Consider the following 22,629-nt stretch of genomic DNA (forward strand, 5'->3'; position numbering starts at 1 on the left):
TGGCTGTGCAGAAGCTTTTTAATTTGATCAGGTCCCATTTGTTTATTTTTGTTGCTGTTGTGATTGCCTTTGGGGTCTTCTTCATAAATTCTTTGCCTAGGCCAATGTCTAGAAGAGTATTTCCAACATTTTCCTCTAGAATTCCAATAGTTTCACACCTAAGGTTCAAGTCTGTTACCCAGCATGAGTTGATTTTTGTGAGAGGTGAAAGGTGTGGGTCTTGTTTCAGTCTTCTACATGTGGCTATCCGGTTTTCCCAGCACCATTTATTGAATAAGGATTCTCTTCCCCAGTGTATGTTTTTGTCTGCTTTGTTGAAGATTAGTTGGCTATATGAGGATGATTTTATATCTGGGTTCTCAGTTCTGTTCCACTGGTCAATGTCCCATTCTTGTGCCAGTAAAAAGCTATTTTAATGACTATAGCCTTGTAGTATAGTTTGAAGTCTGGTAAATTGATATCTCCTATTTTGTTTTAATTGCCTAGGATTGGTTTTGCTATACGGGGTCTTCTCTGGTTCCATATGAAGCGTAAAAATATTTTTTCTATATCTGTGAAAAATGATGATGGTATTTTGATAGGGATTGTGTTGACTCTGTAGGTCACTTTGGGTAGTATAGACATTTTAACAATGTTGATTCTCTTGACCCATGAGCATGGTATATTCTTCCATCTGTGTACGTCCTCTGCTATTTCCTTCTTCAGTGTTTCATAGTTCTCCCTGTAGAGGTCTTTTACCTCCTTAGTTAAATATATTCCAAGGTACTTTATTTTCTTTGTTGCTATTTTGAAGGGAATTGAGTCTTTGATTTAGTTCTTATTGTACTGTTGCTGGCGTATATGAATGCCTCTGATTTCTGTGTATTGATTTTGTATCCTAAGACTTTACCAAATTCATTTATCAGATCAAGGAGTCTCTTGGTTGAATCCTTGGGGTTTCCTAGGTATAATATCATGTCATCAGCGAAGTCTGAGAGTTTGATCACTTCTGCTCCCATTTGGATGCCCTTAATTCCTCTCTCTTTTCTGATTGCTGTATCAAGGACTTCCGGCGCTATGTTCACAGAAGTGGAGATAGTGGGCAACCTTGTCTTGTTCCAGTTCTAAGTGGGAATGCTTTCAATTTTTCACCATTCAGTATGATATTGGCTGTGGATTTGTCATATATGGCTTGTATCATTTTTAGGTAAGCCCCGTCTATGCCTATTTTCTTGAGCATTCTTATCATAAAAGGGTGTTGAATTTTGTCAAATTCTTTCTCTGTGTCTATTGAGAAGATCATATGGTCTGTTTTTCCTTCTGCTTATATGGTGAATTACATTTATAGATTTGCGTATGTTGAACCATCCCTGCATCCCTGGGATGAAGCCCACTTGGTTGTGATGAAGTCCTGGACCAGATGGTTTCACACCTGAATTTTACCACACCTACAAATAAGAACTGGTGCCTATCCTGCAGAAATTATTCCACAACATCGAGTAGGATGGAATCCTCCCCAACACATTTTATGAAGCGAACATAACCCTGATACCAAAACCAGGAAAGGATGCAACAAGAAAAGAAAACTACAGACCCATGTCCCTTATGAATATAGATGCAAAAATTCTATGCCTATTTTCTTAAGAGTTCTTATCATAAAAGGGTGCTGAATTTTGCCAAATTCTTTTTCTACACATATTCTGTATTTTCTAATAGAATAGCCATAAGCCAAAAATTTCGTGTACTGCAAAACAAGCATCATAAATTAAGAAGAAATGAAATATTTCCCAGACAAGCAAACAGTGAAGGAATTTACCACCCCTACAAGAAATGCTTTAAAGTGCTCTAAGCATCAAAAACAAATTGTCAATATGCACCAATGTAAAACTGAAAAGGAAAAATGCAGAGTTCCTAAAAATCAGTAACTCAAAGGAGAATAAAGAATAACTATTTAAGAATTAATAATTAGTAGTGTAGTATTCTCACACATCAATGCTAATGTCAAATATAAATGGACAAAATTCTGCACTTAAAAGATATAGATTGAGAGAATGGACACAAAAATCACAACTCATTTATCTGCTGTCTCCAAGAAACCAATTTATCTGTAAAGGGTGTCAAACACTCAAGGTAAAGGTGTGGAATAAAATATTCCACTCAAATGGAAACAAAAAAAAATCACACAAGATTAGCTATTCTTATATAAGATAAAACAGACTTTAAATCAAAAACAGCAGAGAAAGAAAAAGATTGTCATTATAAAATGAACAATTTAAAAAGAATATAACAATTATAAATGCTATATGTTATATTCTTTTTAATGCTATATGTTATATTGTTATATTCTTTTTTTACAATTTAAAAAGAATATAACAATTATATATGCATTTAACAGTACAGCTTACATTTGTTAAAAAAAATACTACTACTAGACCTAAGCAATGAAATACACAGCAACATAATTGTAGTGAGGGACTTAAATATTCCACTTAAAGACCTAGACAGATTATCAAGACAGAAAATCAACACAGAAATACTAGATGTATATAGGACTCTAGAACAAGTAGACTTAAGAGATTTTTACAGAATCTTCCACACAAAATATACAAAACATACATTTTTCTCATCAACACATGGAACATTTTCCAAGAAAGACCATATATTCTGCCACAAAACAAGTCTCAGAAATTAATAAAATTTCAAAAAATATTATTTGTCTTCTCTGGCCATGGTGTAATAGAACTAGAATTTAATATCAAGAGAAACTATCAACTATACAAATACTTAGAAATTATACAATCTGGTGATGAATGATATCTCAGGCAATGATTATATTGGGATGGAAATAAAACAATCTTTTGAATTGAATGACAGTGGCACCACAACCTACCAAAAATCTCTGGGATACAGGAAAGGCAGTGCTAAGAGAGAAGTTCAGAGCATTAAATGCCTACATCAAAAAGACAGAAAGGTCACAAATTAATAAGCTAATGTCACACATTAGGGAACTAGAAAAATAAGAACAAAGCTAGCAGAAAATAAGAAATAAGATCAGTGTGGAACAAAATGAAATTGAAACAAACAAAAAAAAAATACAAAGGATGAAAGAAGTGAAAAGTTGGTTCTTGTAAAAAATAAGAAAAAATCAACAGTTGACTAGGTACATTAACCAAGAAGAGATGATTTAACAAACTCAATAAGAAATGAAAAAAGAGACATTACAACAGATGCCATAGAAATACAGAAGATCATTTGAGACTACTATGAAAACCTCTATGCACACAAACTAAAATAAAAACTAAAGACAAACTGAATCAACCTGTGGAAACCTACAAGCCCCCAAGACTGAATCAGCAAGACATAAAAATCCTAAACATACTAATAACTAGTAAAACATACTGATAACAAGCTGGGAGATTGAATCAGTAATAAAAATCTTCTAATAAAAAAAAAGCCTACAACCAATTGGATTCTCAGCCAAATTCAATCAGACCTACAAAGGACTGGTACTTATCCTACTAAAAGTGTTCTATAACATCAAGAAGCTGGAGATCATCCTTGCTTCATTCTAACATATTCTACAATGCTAGTCTCACCTTGATACCAAAGCAAGGAAAGGATCCAACAACAACAAAGAAAAAACAGACCAGCATCTTTTGTGAACATAGATATGAAAATTCTCAAGAAAATACCAACAAACCAAAGCAAAAAGCAAATCAAAAACTAATTAACTATAATGAAGTGTTTCATTCCAGTGATATAAGAACAGTTTAGTATATGCACATCAATAAATGTTCACCACATGAAAAGAATGAAATACAAAAACTATATGATCATCTCAATAGATGCAGAAAAAGCTTTCAATAAAACCTAGCACCTCTTCATGATAAAGCAAGTTAGACATAAAAGGAACATATGTCAAAATGATAAAAATCATATATGACAAACCCACAGCCAACAAACATACTGAATGGAGTACATTTAAGAGCATCCCACCTGAGAAATGGAGCAATAGAAAAATGTACACTTTCATCACTTCTATTAAACATAGCACTGGAATTTCTATTAAGAGCAAGAAGGCAAGAAAAAGAAATAAAGTCCCTCCAAATTGGAAAAGAAGATGGAAAACTATTTCTGTTTACTGATCATATGAAATTATATTTGGAATGCCCTAAAAATTCCTTCCAAAGACTCCTAGAATTGATGCATAAATTCACTACACTCTCAGGTTACAAAATTAATGTACACAAATCGATAGTAAATTTATACACTAATAACAATAAATTGAGAACTCGATTCCATTTAAAATAGCTTAAAAATCCTTAGGAATATACTTTAACCAAGGAGTTGAAAGATATCAACAAGAAGAAATACAAAATATTAATGAAAGAAATTATTGCTGACACAAACAAATGGAAAAATATCTCATAATCATGGTTTAGAAGATTCTATATTGTTAAAATATCCACACTGTCCAAAGTAATTTGCAGATTCAATATAATTCCCATGAAAATACTAATGTCATTTTATACAGAATTAGAAAAAAATACTAAATTGCATATGGAATCAAAAGAGACACCAAATAACCAAAGCAGCCCAAATAGCCTTAGCAATCCTAAGAACAAATCTGGAGGAATAACATTACCCATCTTCAAATTATACCATAAGTCTATAATAACCAAAACAGGAGGAGGATCAAGATGGCGGACAAGAAACACTGCCAGAAAGAGTGTCTCTGCAGAAAAGACAGATTCTAGCAGAAATTAGAAAAAAGAAGCAAGAAGGCGAGCATACAGCAGACAAGGGCTGGAAGGAGGGGTACCTGAGACCCTGGAAGACTCCACGGGAGGAGGCTGCAGAGGAGAACTGGAAGCTGAGACCGCGGGAGCAGCCCGGAGACCAGCGGGAAGGGTAGGTGGATAACTCACCTTTCCCCTCCCTTACATTTGGGACTGCTGGTGGGCTCCCCAGCAGGTGGAGAGACCCGCGGACACCAGCCCAGAGACGGCCGCCGACAGCTAGCGGTGAGCCTGTAGCGGACGCTGCAACAGGCTCCCAAATCCCTCTGGGCATCTTCGTGTGCACAGACCCGAGCCGCATGGCAGGCACCATATTGCCTCCTCCTCCCCTCCACCGACCCTACCTGCGGCTGGCCAGAGAGACAATATAGTCACCAGCCAGAGGCACCTCCAGGGAACAGGACCTTCCCTTTTGGGACCATACAGCTGACTAAGGGGAACTCAGACTGTGAGCTCCCTACCCGCCAGCTCTCCCAGGTGCTGCTGGAACAGTGTTCCCAGGAGAACGGGGCCAACTCAGAGGCTGAGAGACACAGACACAGCTTGGGCTCCCTGTGGGTGAATTGGGACCGGAACTTCTCTCCCTGGTGGGGATACAGTTTGAACTCTGGGACCCAGAGGTCAGACCTGCAGACCAGATCCCATGCACTGAGGTCTAGCATTGCCTGGGGCACAGAAGGGATATTTGTGAACAGCCTGCTGAGGTGTGTGTGCCTCCAGGGGCAGATCAGCGTCCTAGAGAGCAACCCTCCCACCAAAGGGAGGCGGTGCGCCCAGCCCAGGCAGTGTTTCTGCACAGGGAACCTCCCCACCCGCATCACAATCTGGGGAGGCATGGTGACCTGTGGTATGGCCTGCTGGCAGAGGCCCAGGAGTAGCTGCAGAGTTGGGGAGGGTGGAAAGAAGCGAGGCCCGCTCCATACTGTGGGTCTCAGACAGCCCCACCTCCACAAGCAGATTTTCTGGCTGAGTGGGACCATTCCAGCCCCGCCCTGACAGCTTTTCCTGGAAGCAGAGAACAGAACTTTGACCCCTGCTAATGGCATTGGTGGTGCCTGAGGGCAGGCTTACCAAACCCAGCTCCGCCCAGAACAAGAGCTGATAACAGGACACAAAAACAACAGCATAGCTTGTTCCTCCAAGCAAGCGCCACCTACTGACAGGGACAGCATCCTGCACAGCCTTTGCACACCACCCACTGACTCATTATACAGGGAGTGGTCGAATCTCACCCACAGACACAACCTAGCAGCTCAGAAACTAAACAAGGCGTGTGAATACCCAACAAAAACCTAAAGGAAAGAAACAACAACTGATCAACATGGGAAGAAATCAGCGAAGGAACTCAGGAAATATGAAGAACCAAATGGAAAACACACTCCCAAAGAGGAGCACCAGCCCCCTAGAAACGGACACCAACCCAAATCAGGCAACCAAAATGACAGAAGAGGAATTTCGTATGTGGATCATAAGAACACTCACCCAGCTGCAACAACAACTCAATAACCAACACAAAGAAACCACAAAAAGCCTCCAGGACCTAGAACAAAAGTTCACTAAAGAAATAGACACAAGGAAGAAAAGTTTAACTGAACTCCTGGAAATGAAGAATCAATTCAGGGAACTACAAAATACAGTGGAAAGTCTCAAGAACAGGGTAGATCAAACAGAAGAAAGAATCTCAGAGCTTGAAGATAACACCCTCTAACTAAATAAAACCATCACAGAGATAGAGCAGAGAAACAAGAGAAAAGAGCAAAGCCTACAAGAGATGTGGGATTATGTGAAGAAACCTAATGTGAGGGTCATAGGGTTACCAGAAGGGGAAAAGGATAACACCCAAGGTTTGGACAAGCTATTTGAAGATATAATAGAGGAAAATTTCCCAGGCCTTACTCAAAATCTTGATATACAAGCTCAAGAAGCTCAGAGGACCCCTGGGAGATTCAATGCAAACAGGAAGGCGTCACGACATGCAGTCATCAGATTGACCAAAATATCAACTAAAGAGGCCCTTCTAAGAGCTGTAAGACGAAAGAGGCAAGTGACATACGAGGGAAAGCCAATTCGAATAACACCAGACTTCTCTAATGAGACTTTACAAGCAAGGAGAGACTGGGGCCACATTCTCACTCTTCTGAAACAAAACAATGCCCACCCTAGAATCTTATTCCCTGAAAAACTAAGCTTCATATATGAAGGAGAAATAAAGACATTCTCAGACAAGCAAAGTCTCAGAGAATTCACCAAGACAAGACCAGCCCTACAAGAACTACTCAAAATAGTGTTACGCACGGAACACCATAATAAAAACTCACAAATATAAAAACAACCAAAACCCAAAGATTAAAGGCCAGATAATACAATGACTCAATAGAGAAATCAAAGCAACAACATCCAACCCAACAGAATGAACAGTAATCTACCTTACCTATCAGTTCTCTCAATAAATGTGAATGGCTTAAACTCTCCACTCAAGAGACATAGGCTGGCTGAATGGATAAGAAAATACAGGCCAAGTATATGCTGTCTTCAGGAAACACATCTAACCTGCAAGGATGCATATAGACTAAAAGTAAAAGGGTAGAGATCAGTATTCTAGGCAAGTGGAAGCCAAAAGAAGGCTGGCATGGCAGTTCTAATTTCAGACGATTTAGTTTTTAAACCGACAAAAGTAGTGAAAGACAAATAGGATCATTATATAATGGTGAAGGGCACACTTCAACAAGAGGAGATAACAATTTTAAATATATATGCACCCAACTTAGGTGCACCCAGTTTCATAAAGCAAACCTTACTGGATCTAAGCAAATTGATTAATAGCAATACCATAATCACTGGAGATTTCAACACCCCACTTACGGCACAAGACAGATCCTCTAAACAGAAAATTAATAAAGAAATAATGGACTTAAACAAAACCTTGGAACAACTGGGTCTGACTGACATCTACAGGACATTCTACCCTAAATCCACTGAATATACGTTCTTCTCATCAGCTCACGGGATATTCTCTAAGATTGACCATATCCTAGGACACACAGTAAATCTCAAGTAATTTAAAAAAAATATAAATCATACCATGTACCTTCTCAGTTCACAGTGGAATAAAAGTAGAAATCAACCCTAACAGAAACTCACATTTGTACACAAAAACATGGAAATTAAACAACCTCCTACTAAATGATTACTTCATAAATGAAGAAATCAAGATGGAAATGAAAAAATTCTATACTCCTACACTGCTGGTGGGACTGCAAATTAGTTCAACCTCTGTGGAAAGCAATATGGAGATACCTTAAAGCAATACAGTGAATCTACCATTTGATCCAGCAATCCCATTGCTGGGCATCTACCCAAAAGATCCAATGACACTCTACAAAAAAGACACCTGCACTCGAATGTTTATAGCAGCACAATTCATAATTGCAAGGCTGTGGAAACAGCCCAAGTGCCCATCAATCCAAGAATGGATTAATACTATGTGGTATATGTATACCATGGAGTTCTTTCTATTCAGTTCTAAGAAACAACGGTGATATAGCACATCTTATATTTTCCTGGTTAGAGCTGGAACCCATACTATTAAGTGAAGTTTCCCAAGAATGGAAAAACAAGCACCACATATACTCACCAGCAAACTGGTATTAACTGAACAGTACCTAAGTGGTCACATAGGTACTGCAGTAATAGGGTATTGGGCAGGTGGGGGGGGGGCGGGTATATACATATATAATGAGTGAGATGTACACCATCTAGGGGATGGTCATGCTGGAGACTCAGACTTGTGGCAGGAGGGGGGGAAATGGGCATTTATTGAAACCTTAAAATCTGTACCTCCATAATATGCCGAAATAAAAAAATAAAAATAAAAAAAAATTTAAAAAAATTATCAAATTGGACACTTCAAAAAAAAAATAACCAAAACAGCATGATATTGATATAAAAGTAGACTCATTGAGCAATGGATCAGAATAGAAAAACCAGAAATAAAACCACCACCTACATGCTTCTGACAAAGCAGACAAAATCCTACACTAGGGAAAAGACACCCTGTTGAATAAATGGTGCTGGAAAAATTAGATATCAACACCCAGAAGAAAGCAACTTTATCCCTATCTCTCAACAACACAAAAATTAACTCACAATGGATTAAAGACTTAAATGTAAGACCTGAAACCATAAAAATTCTAGAAAAAAACATAGGAAAAACACTTGTAGATATAAGCAGAGGCAAACAATTTATGATTAAGACCCCAAAAGCAAATACAACAAAACAAAAACAAATAAATGTGACTTAATTATACTAAACATTTCTGCACTGCAGAATAAATAATCAACAGAGTTAATAGATGACCTGCAGAATGGGAGAAAACATTCACAAACTATGCATCCAAGAACAAATTAATATCCAGAATCTACAAGGAACACAAATAACTCAGCAAGAAATAAAACAAATAGCTCCATTAAAAAGTTGGCAAAAGACATTAATAGACATTTTTCAAAAGAAGATATGCAAATGGCCAGCAAACACATGAAAAAATATTCAACATTACTAATCATCAGGGAAGTGGCAACTGAACTAAAATGAGATACCACCCTACCCCTGTCAAAATTGTCATTATTATTGAGTCAAAAAAAAAAAAAAAAAAGGCATTGACATGAATGCAGTGAAAAGGAAATGCTTACATGCTCTTGGTGGGAATGTAAATTTGTACAACCTCTATGGAAAATAGTATGGAGATTCCTCATTCTTCAAAGAACTAAAAGTAGATCTACCATTCGATCTAGCAATCCCACTACTATATGTCCTAAGGTAAAGAAGCCATTATACCAGAATGATTACACATGCATTCATATATTTCTCACAGAACAATTCATGAATGCAAATATGTGTAATGAACTTAAGAGAGTACAGTGGAAGGGAGGTAACGTAACTTCCAAATCTCAGCAAGAAAAGGGAATACATTTTCTCTGTCTCTCTCTGTTTCTCTCTGTTTCTCTCTCTCTCTCTCTCTCTCTCTCTCTCTCTCTCTCTCTCTCTCTCTCTCTCTCTCTCTCTCTCTCTCTCTCTCTCCCTCTCTCTCTCTCTCTCCCTCTCTCTCTCTCTCTCCCCCTTCTCTCTCACTCTCTTTTTCTCTATCTCTCTATCCACTCACTTTGGAGCTCTGTGTCATATCCAAGGTCCTCAGCATAAATATATCATTTGGTGGTGAGATACATGATTCATACATATGTTGTCCCAATTGCTCCAGCATCTCTGGATATGATATATTTTTTAAATGCTTATATTTTTATATCCCATCCCCAATCTCTTCCTCTCTAGGCTATTCCATTTGTTTATTACTTGCCCAAGAATGTTATCCCATGCCTTAGGCAGCTGTGGTTAGCACATTTAACTTTAAATATTTTTTTACATATGATTCCTGGCAAGTCACTTCCACTTATAAATATCTAACAGCTTATTTCATATGTCACATATATTGGAAATAGATGAATTCATCAAATAATTATTCACATAATTACACATAAATAATCCATTTCACTATGAAGCTGCACATTTTGAATTAAAATTATACTGATTCATATATAATTTATAGTAAAAATTAACCTCTTTACTACAGAGCAGGAATCAGGAGAGATTTTCTGTAAAGTAGATATTTTAGAATTTGCAAGCATTATGGACTCTTGCAGCTACTCAACTCTGCCATTGTAGTGCAAAAGCAACCATGTCAGATAAAAGAGATTCAACCACTTCACACAAAGCATGTTCAAATATATGACTTTCCTATGAACTTTTATCTAAATCTGATCAACCCTTACTTTTCTAACTATGCTTCCATTAGGACTTTATCAACAGGTTTTGTATTACAATATTTTGTAGGAGAAGTGTTCCCCAGCCAGACATAATATTCATCTTACACAACATTTGGGGAAAGGAGACACAACTTCTTTACCTAAAGTCTGTTTAATCACTCTAATTTTCATAATCCTATCAACACTTACATTTTGATGTTCTCTCAATCTAATTGCAGCACCAGTCAGGGCTTTGCCAGTGTACCTTGGTATCATAGTGCATGGTGCTCCCATGTTAAGGAATCCCAGGAATTTCTCTTTATCATTTCCTGACAATTTCACCTTCTCATGTACATAATGTTTGGGGTCTCCAGTAATGAGTTAAACAAAGAGACTCTTGTGTTTTTCTCAATTTTTATCTTGATTAGCACACCTAAACATTGTCCGAAGCAATTTTTATTAAGCTTTTTCATTGTTATCTCCAAATTTCTGCTTTTTAAATTATTCCAAACTGTAATAAATAGAGTAGATTTGTTTGGGGCTCTTTAAGATGTGGGGAGTTTCAAAGAGTGCCATTGGTCCATCCAACCCAATAGTGTTAAGACATTTGTTTTAACCATATTCATTTCCTTTTAAATCCCATTTCTTACTGACCATATAAATATTTCCACCATGCTGCGATGAGCCCCAAGACTCTCTCCATTCTATTAATATTTCCTCTTAGTTTCAACCCATCACTGAAAGGTTTTCTTTCTGGGGGTTTTGTTTTTATTTTCATTTTAGAAACAGAGTCTTGCAATGTCACCCAGGCTGAAATGCAGTGGTGTGATAATAGCTCATTGCAGCCTTGAACTCCTGGTCTCAAGCCTTCTATGGTCTCAGCCTCTCAATTAACTAGGACTACAGGTGGACACCATCATACCCTGCTAATTTTTTATTGTTTTCTTATAGAAACAAGGTCTTGCTATATTCCACAAATTGATCTCAATCTCCTGGCCTCACTTGATGATCCTGCTTTAGCCTCCCAAAGTGTTGGGATTATAGGCATGAGCCACTATGCCTGATGTTTTCTAAAATAACTATTTTAAAAATTCTACCTTTCATAAGTTGAAAACTGGTAAAGAAGACAATATTTCTAGTTTCTCACTCATTAGCATCTCAAGTGTTATTGTACCCTTGGGGACTGCATGGTGGTACAACTCAGATAAGTAAGAGGCATGGACTTCTTTTAAAAATGGAAGTTCTTGAAGATGGGAGCATATGGAAATTCTGACAAAAGTGAGCATAGAGTTGGCCCATTATGTATGCAGACCCACTGGTGGTCACTTCCTAATGTCCAAAAGTTTAGTCAGAATTGACACATGAGCAGGTTGGATTTTTGGTTTCTGTAGTAGCTAGCTCAGTCTTGTTTAGAGCGAGTCTATTGGACCCATATATATCTGTCAACCATCGCCACTCTGTTCATACACCCACCAAACTAAATATGGAGTGGCCAGTTATTCAGTGCCTTACCTGCAATGAAAATTAATTTTTAACAACCCAAAGCATATAAAAATGTACAATTAATTTCATTCTGAATTTCTAAGTTATACTCTGATCAATAGCTTTTTTGGTTTATGATCCTATAAGGTTTTTTGTTATGTTCTGCACTAATTTTTTTTCTTGTGGAATTTTTCTATAGACTTCTTTGGTATGGAAGAGTTACAAAGGGTAAATTTGTATTCTGTAAAAATTCTGGAATCCTGAGTCATGATGACTGGCTAAGAGTGACTGGCAAAGAAATGAGATCACAGAAGGTCAGATAAGCTGGCAAAAATTAATGAGCAATCCTAGGTCAAAGAAGGTGAACTTGGCAGCTGGATTGATCAATCAAAACGACATGCAGTTTGCAAGAGTCAAGATAGAAAGAAGGAAAAATTGAAATAAGCACGTTGAATCAGTTCACAAATACATCAATGAAACGAGGATGTGTGGCTAAGGCCAGGAAAACAATTAGAAAAAAGAGAGCATTAAAAGTAAAGCAAATAATCAGAAGGACTTTAATGTAAGGTGTTAACGAATAACAATTTTTATGTTTTAATCAGTTTACTGGAACTATTTGGAGGCTTTTTTGATAATTTCTACTGTGGGCTCAATTGGTCAAAGTTCAATCAAATAAAAAGAAAATTTACTAATTTTCTCTACTGTTAATCTTGTTCATTCTTGTATTCATCCATTTAGTTCCTTTTTTCATGTAATAAACTATATTTTATATAACTGGAACATATATTTATAATTTCTAGAATTTCTAAATGTTTTTTCTATCCCTGCTTTTCATCCCATTCCATGCTTATATTAACTATTATTTTCATCTCTGAATATTTGAATCATGTTTATTTTAAAACCTCATTTTAACTCTTTTTCTATATCTATAATACTGGGGTGCAAATCTTATTGGGTATAGTTGGTTATTTCCTCATGTGGTTTTCATGAGTTAATCTTTAGCAGGTGTTGATTTCTACCAACATTACTCCTTTTCTAGATTGTGAGATCACCCCTCAGGATGGGTTTGTGATTGCTTCTGCTGAAGCCTAGGGAGATCTGAAGTTCCATCACAACTTGTTTTTATTTTTTAGCAGTTTCTTTACAATCTATAGTAATTATTATAGCAGAAATTTCCTGTACTATGTAGATAAATTTCACTCCCTATTCTTAAGGCCTTTGTCTCATTTTGATTCCTCCCTAAACCCATATTTTTTATAGTTCCTACAAGCATCTATTCACAGAATTCCCTCTAACGTTAACAATTAGTGGATATCCTTTCTTGGTTTTATACTTGGCTATGTATGCTGGTGTATGATGTTTTTTCTTCATGATGTGTATGTGTTGGGAGCAGAAGTGGCACAGGATTGAGTTATGTATGATAAGTACAGTCTAATCTTCTGAATAAAACTCTTTTGTATATATATATTATATATACGTATATATTTGAGGGGCAATGCATTTTCTTTTAATTAATTTTTCAATTTTGTTGCATTATAGTCAGGTATGTGTCATATAAATACTTAAAAACTTGTTGACATTTCATCTGTGACTTTGCCTGAGGTCAATTTAATAAAATGTTTTATGTATACTTGAAAATATATATATATATACTATTTGGAGGTGCAAGATTCAGTACATGATTCTTGTTACTTTTGTTGCTTAAAATAATCAACTCTCGCCCGCGCGTTCCTGCGGCCCGCACTGGGGCTGTGCGGGACGGTGCCACCGCGCTCCCGGGCTGCGCGCGGCGCGGAGATTGAAGGTGGCCCTTCGGCTGTGCCAGGTCTATGATGGGCAGTGCCGCAGTTGGATGTTTCTGTTATGGGTGCCTCTACATCCGCGACCTGGGCAGTTTTACTTTTCGTTTATTTCAGCTTCAGTGAAGTGACTCAGCCACTTAAGAAAGTGCCCATCAAGGGGGCTGGGCCCCGTGGGCCATTTCCCAAGAAAGTCTATCCCCGGTTTGCTCGTGGTCCACATCGATATTAGAGCCACAGCTCAAAGGAAACAGAAGTGATGGTGTGATAGACGGTCATATTGAAGATCCAGAAAACGGCCGTCCGAAATCCTCTCCTGAACTAGGCATGACTTTCGATGAACGCGGTCAGGAGCTGCGAGACCTGGGCTGTCAGAGACACGCCTTTGACATGCTTATCGGCGACCGCTTGGCCGCCCTAGAGGTGTGCGGACACCCGGGACGCCGCGGGTGCGGAGCAGCCCTCCCGGCTGGCCTGCCAGTCGCTGGGGCCGTCACCTGCTTCCACAACGACGCGTTTCCGCCGCTCCGGCCCGTGCAGTGTCACCGACCACACTCCTGCACAGCTTCATGAAATCACCCTCGTGGACGATGACAGTGGCTTTGATGATTTGAAAGGAGAACTAGATGAATGTGTTCCTAAACACCTCCCTGGAAGAATTAAAACAATAAGAAATACAAAGCGTGAGGGGTTGATTCGAGGAAGGATGATAGGAGCAGCCCATGCGCCAGGAGAAGTGCTCGAGTTCCTGGACGGCCACTGTGAAGTGCACGTGGTGTGGCTGCAGCCCTTGCTGGCCGCCATCCGCGAGGACAGGCAGGCCGTGGTGTGCCCAGTGATCGACAGCACTAGTGCTGACACCCTCGCCTGCAGCTCGTCCCCTGTTGTCCGTGGAGGGTTCAGCTGGGGGCTGCACTTCAAATGGGACCTTGTTCCCCTTTCTGAGCTAGGAGGAGCAGAAGGAGCCACTGCCCCCATAAAGTCACCTACAATGGCTGCAGGATTATTTGCCATGAGCAGACAGTTTTTCCATGACCTTGGGCAGTACGACAGTGGCATGGATATCTGGGGAGGAGAAAATTTGGAAATATCATTTCGGATCTGGATGTGTGGAGGTAAGCTCTTCATCATCCCTTGCTCCAGAGTGGGACACATTTTCCGAAAAAGACGACCATATGGATCTCCTGAAGGCCAGGACACCGTGACACACAACTCTTTGAGGCTGGCACACGTCTGGTTGGATGAATACAAGGAGCAGTATTTTTCCTTAAGACCTGATCTCAAGACCAAAAGCTATGGAAATATCAGTGAGCGTGTTGAATTAAGGAAGAAGTTGGGTTGCAAATCATTTAAATGGTATTTGGATAATATTTACCCAGAAATGCAGATATCTGGGCCCCATGCCAAACCCCAGCAACCCATTTTTATCAACAGAGGGCTGAAACGCCCCAAAGTCCTTCAACGTGGAAGTCTCTATCACCTCCAGACCAACAAGTGTTTGGTGGCCCAGGGACGTCCAAGTCAGAAGGGAAGCCTAGTAGTGCTGAAGGCCTGTGACTATGGTGACCCAAATCAGATCTGGATTTATAATGAAGAGCATGAATTGGTTTTAAATAACCTCCTGTGTCTAGATATGTCGGACACTCGCTCGTCAGACCCACCACGACTCATGAAGTGCCACGGGTCAGGAGGGTCCCAGCAGTGGACCTTGGGGAAAAATAATCGGCTATACCAGGTGTCAGTTGGACAGTGCCTGAGAGCGGTGGATCCACTGGGTCAAAAAGGCTCTGTTGCTATGGCAATCTGCGATGGCTCCTCCTCCCAGCAGTGGCATTTAGAAGGCTAAGGTGGGCGCCATGGCTGGAATGGTGGTCCACTGGGCTTTGCTTCCTCTGCAAGCCAGCGTGGAAAGGATGACCATCTCCCTGTCCTGGAGATGCCTGGGCATGTTGGCAGATCTGAGAGACCACAGGTGAAGAAGTGTGTTTCACTACGATCATGTCTGAGCTGCTAGTAAAGAATTTCTTGATTATAGAGGGGAACCAGAATATAATTTTAAAGACTTGGGTTTGTACAGAAGGACAAAACCCAAGAAATGGACATTTCTATTCAAATTTATGCCTCTTTTAAAATTTCCTTTAATGATGGAATGGTTTTTATATGATCAGGAACTTGTGATTTCTTTTCTTAGAAGACTTCATAGGAGACAATTTTTTTTTTACTTCTATCATTTATTGAATATGTTCTAAATAGATAATTTAAAACAACTGAATCCACATTACTTTTAGCTTCAGAAAGGCATCATTTATAAGGCAATATTTAAGAGGCAGTTGACTATTATAAATTATTTTGATGAATTATGATACTATCTATATTGAAAATAAAGGATCCTCTTGATTATTTAAAAAAAATAATCAACTCTCATACTGATTTTTCTCTACTTGATCTATTGTTTTCTGAGCTATATTAAAATCTCAAAAAAATTTGAGTCTTTCTGTTTTGCTTTGTTTTCTAATTTCAAAATACTAGGGGGTACAAATGTTTCTGTTGCATGGATAGCTTTTGTAATGCTTGAGTCAGGGCTACAAGTGTGTCCATGACCTGAATAGTGTTCATTGAACCCATTAGGTAGGTTTTCTCTCCCCACCTCCTCCCCTCCCTGCTGCTTCATTTCCAATGACTTTTACTTCCCTCTGTGCACATGTATGCCCCTAAATTAGTTCCTCACTATTAGAGAGTACATGTGGTGTTTGTTTTTCCATTCCTTAGGCAATTCACTTAGGATAATGATCTCAAGTTTTATCCAAATTGCTGAAAAAGATATTATTCATTCCTCTTCGTGGCAGATAAAATGACTTCTTTTCCTTTGGGTAGATACCCAGTAGTGGGATTGATGGATCAAACAGTAGGTCTACATTTAGTTCTTTTAGAAATCTCCAGGCCGGGCGCTGTGGCTCACGCCTGTAATCCTAGCTCTTGGGAGGCCGAGGCGGGCGGATTGCTCAAGGTCAGGAGTTCAAAACCAGCCTGAGCAAGAGCGAGACCCCGTCTCTACTATAAATAGAAAGAAATTAATTGGCCAACTGATATATATATAAAAAAATTAGCCGGGCATGGTGGCGCATGCCTGTAGTCCCAGCTACTCGGGAGGCTGAGGCAGAAGGATCACTCGAGCCCAGGAGTTTGAGGTTGCTGTGAGCTAGGCTGACGCCACGGCACTCACTCTAGCCTGGACAACAAAGCGAGACTCTGTCTCAAAAAAAAAAAAAAAAAAAAGAAAAAAGAAAAAAGAAATCTCCATACTGTTTTTCATAGAGGTTGTACTAATTTGCAGTCCCACCAACAGCATATAAGTGTTCTTTTCTCTCTGCATCCATGCTGGCACCTATTGTTTTCAGGCTTTTTTTTTTTTTTTTTTTTTTTGGAACTAATGACTTTTAATGTCTTTCTTATAAACCAGAGAGCCCTGTTACATTCTGTGATAAACCATAAGGAGACGATTTCATACACTATCATTGAAAACAGAAACATTGTCATTCTAACAAACTTGAGATATTCTAAAAGTACTTCCAGGTGATTTCAGTTTTTTTTTCTTTTTTGATAGAAACTACCAGTTTGGTTTAATTGCTGGCATATTGGAAAATGTTCGCCTTTCATTTTCCAGCTATAATTGCCATGAGGTAAAAGCACAGCCATGATTAAACTGGGAATTACATAACAATGCAATCACAAAATCCTCGTTCATGGTCTGATGTCCAGTATTAATGTTTTATTTTTTTTTCTTTTATTTCATCATATTATGGAGGTACAAATATTGTTAGGGTTACAAATATTGTCCCTGCCCTCCACTGTCTCCCCCCATGTGTCAAATCCCCGGGTGGTGTGCACCACACTCGCTATTTAAGCATACTCCTCTTTCCTCCTTCCCGCTCCCACCTGCCCATTACCTGATAAAAAGTTTTTTTTTCCTTTTTTGTTTGTTTGGTTTTTTTATTTTTTTAACATCTTGGTTACATTGTATATCTTTGCCTCTTCCTAAGAAGGGTTAGAGTTATGCCCTTCCCCTCCAAAATTCTCGCCACATCCCTAGGATTGGGTCCCCCCCCCCATGTTTTAAAAATAATCAGTTGCTTTGCTACTGAGTAGATATTGTTTATCTAATAAGACTACTTGTTTTCAGGCTTTTTAATATAAGCTATTCTAACAGGGGTAAGGTGATATCTCACTGTGGTTTCAGTTTGCATTTCCCTGATGATAAGTGATGTTGAGCATTTTTTATGTGTTTGGGCATTTGTCTATCTTTGTTTGAAAAGCTTTTGTTCATGTCTTTTGCCCACTTTTTAAGGGGGTGGTTTATTTTTTTTCTTGCTGATTTGTTTAAGCATTATTATCAGGAAAAACCACCTAACAAAAATGTATAGAACACCTCACAGAATAGAAATTCTTTTCTTATATAAAGAATACTTTACAAATTTACCATATGCTATGCCATAAAGTCAGTCTGAACAGATTTCAAAGATTGCAATAATAAAAATGTATGTTTTTAAAGTATCTTTTCAGACCACAATGGAATAAAATCAGAAATCAATAACCAAAGAAACTTTGGAAGTGATACAAATGCGTGAATTAAATAATATGCTTCTGAATGTCCATGAGATCGAGGAAGAAATTAAGAGAGAACTGAAAAAAAAAATGAAGTTAATGAAAATTGAAACAGAATGTACCAAAACCTATGGAATACAGTAAAAGCAATGCTAAGAGAGGAAAATTTGTAGCAATAAACACCTACATCAGAAAAGTAAAATGATGACAAATAAACAGTGTACTTCAAGGAACTAGAAAAGCAAGAGCAAACCAAACCCAAAATTAATAGAAAGAAATAAGTAAGAAAGATAACAACAGAATTAAATGAAATAGAGGCTAAAAAATGTAAAAGATAAATGAAATGAAAATAAATTTTACATGAATAAAATCAATAAAGTAGTTGCTGGATTAACAAAGAAAAAATAAAGAAGACCCAAATAAGATAAGAAACGAAAAAGGAGACATTCAACTGATACCACCAGAAAAGCAAAAGATCATTCAAAGACTATTATGAACAACAATACACAAACAAGAAAGCCTAGAAGAAGTGGATAAATTCCTAGACACATACTATCTACTAAGATTGAATCAGGAAGAAATAGAAAGCATGAACAGACCAACAAAAAGTAATGAGGATCCATCTGTAAGAAAAATTCTCGAGAGAGGGAAAGTGGTGGCTTAGCTGTGGCCTCCAGGCTCACTGCTCCCAGAGAAGGAGGTGAAGAACCTGGGACGGCCACACGCTAGTGGATCACTCCCCACCCCAGAACAGCACTGTGAATCTGCAGTGAAACAGCATGGGACACGCAGTGCGGGAAAAAGGGTGAAAGGGAGATACATTCACAAAGACTGGAGAGTGCAAGAAATACCATAAGGAAGACAGTGCAGTGCAGGAGGGCCACGCCTGTCCATCCAGCCAGCGCTGTGTGGTCTGACCCATGGGAGGATGCCTGGCTCTCTCAGAGACTCCACACCCACTCAGACAGGAATGTGTCTGAAGTCGGTGCAAAGTCGTGATACAGAACGGCAGGCTCTGTGGAGAGGAGACAATAGCAGGAAACATTTTGAAGTCCCCAGTGCTCTGTGTAGGGACTGAACTGAGTGGGGGAGGGACTGGTCTGCATGGTTAGTTCCTGTGACCACAACAGCATGAGGATCTTTAGAGACAGCATCTCGCCTCTGGTGGGCAGCAGGACCAGAGCACAGGAGGTGAACACCAAAAAGGGTGCTCTGACCATGGAAACTCTGGGTAATTTGACTGGCTCAGGACAGGACAAAAAGGCCAGGGCCCTTTGCTAGGCAGGTGTGAGACTGTGGAACTGTGATGCAGAGGTGACAGCTGGTGGACTATTGATTCAGCCTGCCAGACTGGCTTCTGCCAATTCTTGAGTGGTCACCCACAACGCTAGCTCTCCAGGGGTGGGTGGCCTCCATCTTTGGGGTTCCCAGCCCAGAGACACAGTTGTGCAAAAACCACAGCAGTGGTTTTGGGCAACACCCCTCCCCTAGCATGGAGACTTTTTGTGCTGGGTGCAGTGGACTCTGCCCTCGGGGGTGTGGAAATGTCAGAAAAGCCACTTTCTCCGTGTGGCTGGCATAAATCAACAGGACTTTGGTGCTAAAAAATAGTCGGTGACCTGTTGATTCTGCTCCCTGGATCAGTGTTGGCCAGTGATTCTCGAGTGCCTGCCCCTAATGCTAGTTCCCCAGGGACAGGTGGCTGCCATCTTTGGGGTCCCCAGTCCAGAAACGTGGCTGTGCATGGCAGTTTTGGGCAACACACCTCTCCCAGCCCAAGTACTCTCATGTGGGGTGCAGTAGATTCCTCCATGGGAGTGGGGGAGAAGTGAGAAAAGCTGCTTTCTCTGTGTGATTGGCATGACTCTGCAGGACTGTGGTGTTGAAAAATAGCTGGCGGCCTGTGGATTCTGCCTGCTGGGCTGGCTTAGGTCAACTAATAAGAACAAAACTCCAGGGCTTCCCCTTTGGGTTTGGGTGGCCTCCAGTATGGGGTTTGTGGACAGGGAAGGAAAAACCAAGCCAGAGACCTCAGCAATTGCATCAATTGACCCCTCCCATCAGAAGCAGCCTTCCAAGTATGGGGAAAGAGCTCTGAATAACATATTAGTGGCTCAGCAGCAGGTCAAGCAACCATAGAAGCACACATACCCAGCCTTCGCACACCAGCAGTGATCCTTCTTGCCCCTACTCCCGCTTAAGGGAGAACAGGGTCCAAGCCACCTCGAGAGTGGCAAGGCCCCTCCCAAAGATCAAGGCATTGTATACCCCATTTGGGGGACCAGAACCTACCACATAGACACAAGATTACCTTGATATGTGGCTCTTCCATGCAAACTGCAATCAGCAACAGAGAGTGTAACCTAATAGCTTGACGTAATGCCTTCCATCTCAAGCTATTAGAGGGCAGTAGAGTCATACGCATAAGGGCAATCCACCAGCTGCAGCTGAAGCTAGGGAACCAAATTCACTAGTCTCCATTGGCAAGGTCAGAGGTAACCCAAACTGCTAAAATGCCCCTAAAGCAATACAGGAGCAGGGTGCCTCTTCCCAGCACTGTCAAGGAACAACCCTTGGGGACTTGAATATAGGGCCATAAACCAGTCCTAGCATAGTTCATAACCAATTTCCTAACCAGTTCATAACCAAGTTCATAACCAAGAAGCCCAAGGGGAAAGAATCAGTGAAAGAATGTAGCAAACATGAAAGATCAGAGAGAAAAGTCACACCCCAAAGAAATCCATGTTGTACTTCTACCACCACACTCTAGATCTAAAGCATATTCATCACCCCAAAAGATGTCTATTCACATTAGACAGTCACTTCCCATTTCCCAATCTGCCATTTTTGCCATCTGACATTAAGAATTGGAATCATTCCATATTCAGCATTAGGGAATAATAGAATAAACAAAAACAAACAAAAACATACAAGAACATGGCTTCAATCTTATCCTTTTCCTTACTTTTTACATGTCATGTTTAACCTTAAATTGCAATTCTCTGGTATATAAGAATATATATGCCTATGATGTTTTCTTAAATATATGCAGAATGTAGAGTGAAATTTTACAAGAAAATCTTGCATCAGGCACTTCTTTTATGGAACTCTGAGAAGGTTCACAGACCAGCCCCTAATAAAACAAACATAACTAATGAAAATACTTTTTAAAAACAACTATTTAAAGTCTCTAGGCCTAAGGCCTAATTGTTCTGATGCCATATAGTAAAAGAATTTTAAAAAGTATACATTCAAGAAAATCTACTAAGAGTTGGGCACACTGGCTCACACTTGTAATCCCAGCAATTTGGGAGGCCTAGGCAGGAGGATTGCTTGAGGCCAGGAGTTTGGGACCAGCCTGGGCAACATAGCAAGACCCCCTTCTCTACAAAACAAATTTTAAAATATCCAGAGGTGGTGGTGCACAGCTGTAGTCCCAGCTTTGGGAGAGTGAGAGAAGAGGATTGCTATAGCCCAGGCATTTGAGGTTGCAGAAAGTTATGATCATGCCACTGCACTCTAGCCTGTGTGACAGAACAAGACTCTAACTCAAAAAAATCCAAAAAAAAAGCACTACTAAATCTTGGTGAAAGCAGTAGCCACCTGTGGCATTTGAGCCACATGCTCACTTGTCCACTCTTCTAACTCTCAGTGATGGAATTCTCTCTCTCTGTGCAGGGAGGTGCAGACAAGACAAGGGTCCTATTCCCTGCAGTTACCAGTAGAAGGATATGGTATTAATATCTTCTTAGGAGGTGTTCTCAGCCTCATTTTCTCATATATACTCAGCTACAGGTTGCAGGCTAAATTTCAGGCAAGTGTGGCCGAGGGTCTCCCATTGAAGAAGGGTCTCCCATCTTCAATGTAGCCATAGTCATATGGCAGAGGATGTATTGCACTGAGAGCCAAGAAATTCCTCAACACATTAATAAAATGGGGGATCTGTGATATGAAAGGCAAACTAAATGTAGAATTAGAACCTTACCCCCTAAAGTAAAAGAGTCAGTTAGGGAAAAGTATGTCACTGCCCCTACTCTAGGGAACAAGGGAAAGCTTTCACCATCATCCTCTGAAGGTTTATTGAAAAGGAACTGACAATAGATAGATTAATGGGAGAAAGAAATACAAATTTATTTTAACATGCATAATGTGGGGGAATTGCAGGAGAGAGA

The 22,629-nt window shown here is 39.6% G+C and overlaps 1 pseudogene; it reads left to right on the forward strand.

Annotated features, from left to right (window-relative positions):
- Positions 1 to 13,885: 13,885 nt before the first annotated feature.
- LOC105883056 (polypeptide N-acetylgalactosaminyltransferase 11 pseudogene) lies at positions 13,886 to 15,932 on the forward strand (annotated as a pseudogene).
- The last annotated feature ends 6,697 nt before the right edge of the window (positions 15,933 to 22,629 follow it).

This window comes from Microcebus murinus, chromosome 26 (genome assembly GCF_040939455.1).
Source record: "Microcebus murinus isolate Inina chromosome 26, M.murinus_Inina_mat1.0, whole genome shotgun sequence".
Taxonomy (NCBI): domain Eukaryota; kingdom Metazoa; phylum Chordata; class Mammalia; order Primates; family Cheirogaleidae; genus Microcebus; species Microcebus murinus.